Consider the following 6,000-nt stretch of genomic DNA (forward strand, 5'->3'; position numbering starts at 1 on the left):
AGAATAATAATCCAGTTTTAATTTTTCCAATACTTTTGTCATTTAAAAATAGTTAAAGTGTGTGTTGTTGTTATCTTTTCCCTGGACAGACATTTCTGCAGGTAAATAGCACTGCAAATCATTTGGGGCCATGCAGCTCAGTGACAGTCCATGGAATAATGTGTAAAGAGACTGGAGATGCACACTTATCTGACCTTGCAAAGGTAAGGCATAAACCTCCATGTAACATTGGTTGGAAATTAGAACTGTCTGGAGGACAAAAGTTGTGTTTCACAGCTTTCTAGGCCTCAAAAACTGTTTTTCATTCGGCTTTGGAATGAAATGGTTTAACTAGACCAAACCACAAGAACAAATGGATCTAAACTGGCCATTAGGGAGTTTAGACTTGAAATTAGACGAAGGTTTCTAACCATCACAGGAGTGAAGTTCTGGAACAGCCTTCCAAAGGAAGGAGTGGAGGCAAAAGACATATCTGGCTTCAAGACTAAGCTTGATAAGTTTGTGGAGGGGATGGTATGATGGGATAGCCTAATTTTGGCAATTAATTGATCTTTGACTATTAGTGGTAAATATGCCCAATGGCCTGTGATGGGATGTTAGATGGGGTAGGATCTGAGTTACTACAGAGAATTCTTTCCTGGGTGTCTGGCTGGTGAGTCTTGCCCACATGCTCAGGGTATAGCTGATCGCCATATTTGGGGTCAGGATAGAATTTTTCTCCAGGGCAGATTGGCAGAGGCCTTGGGGTTTTTTCGCCTTCCTCTGCAGCGTGGGGCACAGATAACTTGCTGGAGGATTCTCTGCACCTTGAAGTCTTTAAACCATGATTTGAGGACTTCAATAACTCACACATAGATTAGGGGGTTGATACAGGAGTGGGTGGGTGAGATTCTGTGGCCTGCATTGCGCAGGAGGTCAGACTAGACGATCATAATGGTCCCTTATGACCTTAAAGTCTATGGTTCTATTTAGGAAGGGCTGAGTGGGCAAAAGGGGAGGAGGAGAGGCACTCTATGTAAAAAATGGTATTGGTCCATTACTAGATGGAAATGATAGAATTACCAATAGTAATGTAGAAAAAGCAGAAGCTGAATAAATATTTCTATTCTGTATTTGAGGAAAAATAGATTACATAGTCTCATCATATGGTGATGATAACGTACTTCCCATTCCACTTATATCTCTAGAGGACGTTAATCAGCAGCTACTAAAGTTAGACAATTTAAAATCAGCAGGTCCAGATAATTTGCATCCAAGAATTCTAAAAGAGCTGGCTCAGGACCCAGGAGGAATGTTAATGCTGATTTTCAATAAGTCTTAGAGCAATTGGGAAGTTTCCAAAAACTGGAAGAAAATGGCTCTTTTGCCAATGTTCATAAAGGGTAAATTGAATTACCTGAGTAAAATACAGGCCTGTCAGCCTGATATCAATCTTGGGCAAGATAATGGAGCAGCTGATAAGAGAATTGATTAATAAAGAATTAAAAGAGAGTAATGTAATTAATGCAAATCAACATGGTTTTATGGAAAATAGATTCTGTCAAATTAACTTGATATCATTATTGATGAGATTACATGTTTGCTTGATAAAGATAATAGCATTGATGTAATATACTTCAATTTCTACAAGGCATTTGATTTAGTTCCACACAACATTTTGATTAAAAAGCTAGAGTGATATAAATTTAACATGGCACATATTCAATGGATCAAAAATTGCCTATGTGATAGGTCTGAAAATGCAATTGTAAATGGGAAATCATCACTGAGTGGGTGTTTTCCAGTGGGTCCCACAGGGTTTGGTTCTTGGCCTTACACTATTTAACATTTCTTTTTAATGAGATGAAAGAAAAAATAAAATAATCACTGATAAAGCTTGCAGATGACACACAAACTGGGAGAGTGGAAAGTAATGAAGAGGACAAGTCATTGATTCAGAATGACCTGGATCACTTGGTAAACCGGGTAAAGCTAACAAAAAGTGTTTTAATATGGCTAAATGTAAATGTATACATCTAGGAACAAAGAACGTAGGCCATACTTACAGGGTGGGGGACTCTATTCTGAGAAGCAGTAACTATGAAAAAGATCTGGGGGTTGTGGTGGATAATCAGCTGAATATGATCTCCTAGTATGAGATCATACCAAAAAGAGCTAATGTGATCCTGGGATGTATAAAGAGTGGAATCTCAAATAGGAATAGAGAGGTTATTTACCTCTTTATTTGGCACTGGTGTGACCGCTGCTGGAATACTGTGTGCAGTTCTGGCGTACACGGTTCAAGAAAGATGCTGATAAATTGGAAAGGGTTCAGAGAAGAGCCACTAGAATGATTACAGGACTAGAAAACACAACTTATAGTGATAGATTCAAAGAGTTCAATCTATTTTAATAACAAAAAAGGTTAAGGGGTAACTTGATTACAGTCTTTAGGTATCTGTATGGGGAACAAATATTTAATAATGGGCTCTTCAGTCTAGTAGAGAAAGGTATAACAGCCATGATCCAACGGCTGAAAATTGAAGCTAGAAAAATCAGACTGGAAATAAGGTGTACATTTTTAATGATGAGAGTAATTAAGCCTTGCAACAATTTACCAAGGATCCGATTAGATTCTCGATCACTGACAATTTTTAAAATAAGACTGGATGTTTTTTCTAAAAGATCTGCCCTAGGAATTATTTTGGGGAAATTCTCTGGCCTGTGTTATACAGGAGGTTAGACTAGATCACAATTGTCTCTTTTGGCCTTGGAATCAATGACAAACAATCATTTGCTTTTTACAGCCATAGATGCACTCAAAACATTTTAAGAATGTAAGCATCATTTTTCCATTTTACTGGGTGGGAAACTGAGGCACAGAGCTGACTTGCCCAAGTTCATAGTGCCTGTAAAGTAGTAGAACTAGGAAGAGAATCCAGCTGTCTTAGCTATCAGGCCAGTGCCTGGTCCTCCAGACCACAGCCTCTATGGAAAATGAATAATTTCCTCTACTAAACCATTCCAATACTACTAGCAGTTACATGGTTGCCTTATTGGCTTCATAGAGAATTCAGAGTCATTACTGTAGAGTGAGAACTCATTGTCTTTGCTTAATTGCTACCAGGATTATTCAATTCATTCCAAGGGGAACAAATAAAGAATTTTATAGCATTGATTGCCAGAAGAAAGAAAATGTTCATTAACTTAAACTAAATGTTTAATGTTGGCCTGCTTGGGCATCTTTAATTTCAGAGCCGTCAGCAATTATTGGCATCTATTGAGCTGCCTCAATTCATGGTCACAGAGAGAGAATTAGCTAAAACACTGCACTATTCTGTATCCCCCACTTCTACTATTTGGAATAAGGAACCTGTGGGTTACTGTCTCTGATCTATCTTTATGTGTGGTCTGAAAAATTATTAGGTTTTTAGTCAAATAATTACTTTCTCTCCCTTCTCTAAGGAATAATACTTTGGCATGTTTCTTTTATAAATAATATCTACTCAGTGTTTTGTGTGGGTACCTATTGCCATAGTATTTGAACACTTCCCAGGTTAATGAGATTAGTATGGGGAGCTCACTAATGAAATTCTTGGATTCTTCACTCTTCCTTCTCTGATTCTAGGAAGTTCTGTGTGGGTTTTGACCTTGGATTCATGTACCCACAGGTAAATGATTTAAATCAGCATTTTTTATTTTTAAAGCACTGTGCAAATATTAACTAATTAATTCTCCTTGCAAGTTAAGTGCCAGAAAGTTAGTATTATTATCCCCATTTTACAGCTGGGGGAACATAGACAAAGAGGAGATAAGGGTTCCTAGCTCCCCATTCTAGTTCATTAGACCACACTTCCTCTTGATAATGATACCTGCACTGGTAACCAATTCAACAGGCAAACATTTATCTTAACTAACCACTTTAATGTTACCCTCAGGTTTCCAGCAGGCCACCTGTACTAGGCAACCAGCACATCCTAGGAAGCAGCTTTGAGACAATCCAAAATCAAAACATGCAATAGATGCTGAACCAAGCAAGGACACTATTCTCAGAATTATCAGCCAGGGAAGGTGACAGTCCTGTGAATGACTTCACAGCACAGATCAGTGGGTGTATACAATGATACAGCATTTTCCTAAGATACACTGCGTGGTGTAATGGGGAAAGTTCTAGATCTCATCGCCGACAGAGAGAACCAGCCTGCGAATATGTTCAAACCACCCTGAGTGTACGTCCTATTGTAAGATTACTGTTTACCTCCTTGAGTTTCAGCCACTTTAGTAGATGGTATCATTACAATCGTTCCCTGACAACACAGAGAAAGACAGCAAGAAACAATCACCTGTTGTGTTTTTTTAGGATCATCTCAGTTCTGAGATAGCAGCAGGAGCAGAGCTATTGCTATGTTCTCAGCTAGATCTATTTATACACTGTGACATGGGGCACTTTTCACTGTCTTGACATTCTTCTACTCAGCTATCCAGGAAATTCTGCATTTCAGATATATTCTAAAATAAAAAATGACAACAATAAAATTGATTGCCCAACTAACCAGGTGTAATTTCAAAAGTAAAGCACATCTATCATCCTGGGGGATGTAGATGGGAACAACCTACGAACTCCAAAGACTGACATATTTATTCTTGCAGCCTAGGGTTACATAATGACTAACTAAGTCAGTAAATTATATTGAGCAAAAGCAGATAGTCATTACAACAATAGAATTAGCATGTTACTGTGCCATGGTATTTTCTAGCCTTATTTAAACTTTCAGTGTTGTAAACAGCACACAGAACCAGAATCTTGTAGAGTATATTCCTACTAAACACATACTACTACTACTACTAATTATTGTTATTGTTGATTAGTATTGCAGTAATGCCTCGGAGTGGTGATTAGGGATCAAGACCTCTTTGTGCTAGGCGCTGTTGAACACAGAATAATAAGACCATCATTGTTTGAAGCAGTTTAAAATCTAATTTAATTCAGACTAATTTATTTCAGTACAAAAGGCTGCACAGTTGCTTGCTGGAGGAAAGGCTTACCTTACAGTGGAGAAAATGAAGGCTCTTCCATGGCAGCCACAATGTGTGAGTCACTAATATTTATGCTCCAATAGTATCTTCTTTATTTTGATTTTTAAGACACAGAAAATAATATAAAACCCTTAAAAGAATCACTGAGATGAGTACATCCCTAATCCAAGCAAGTACAGGAATTTACCACCTTAACCCTCAACTTTTCCTGCCCTGTTCCCTTCTCTCTGCTGGTTACCACAAAGCCTGACATCTAGACTGCAAATGCCTGGGGTCTGTGTCTTCTGTGCAGAATCTATCACATTCTGGAGCTCTATATTAATAGATAATTTGGTACTGTACAACCAGACGGGCCTTTGGGGCTGAGAAGGCAGATAGCACAAGGGTGTTATGAGGTAAGGGTGGGAGGACTCATCTCTTAAATGACAGCATGCTGTTCCTCTTGATATGAAGCTTGGGATGTTACAAAGGGAGATATTGCGGGAGGATCAACTGCTTTTTGTGGGTCCTTGTTTTCTCCAGTTGCAAGACGTCTTTAACAAGGGTGGAGAAGCTGGTCCTGAGATAAAGAGGGGGCATTGAATGCCTTAGCAGAGGGGAACTGTACTCCTTAAATTGTGCAGAGCAGCTCTTTGACTCTTTGTAGGGGATTGGCCTCAGTATCTCAAGGCGGAGAATCTTCAGTAACTCAAATTGCAAAGGTTGCTGCTCTTCATAGGATGAGAGTGGAGGATCCTTTTGCAGGACTGTGCCTTCTAGGACAGGTTAGGGCTGCTCACCATCATTCTCCCTTCAGCAGCAACAATAACAAAGTCTGTCCAGCGGGGCATGCCATTGCATGTGTATTTTGTTCTAAATGGATGTGGAATTGAAACTTCTTGACTAATGTAGCATATAATCTTTTTAAAATTTCATTATTTCAGATTTGCAGGTCTGAAGAGTAAGAGGATATCAGTGACAATGGCAAGTGGGAAATGATCCATT

Source organism: Gopherus flavomarginatus, chromosome 1, assembly GCF_025201925.1.
Source record: "Gopherus flavomarginatus isolate rGopFla2 chromosome 1, rGopFla2.mat.asm, whole genome shotgun sequence".
Taxonomy (NCBI): Eukaryota; Metazoa; Chordata; order Testudines; family Testudinidae; genus Gopherus; species Gopherus flavomarginatus.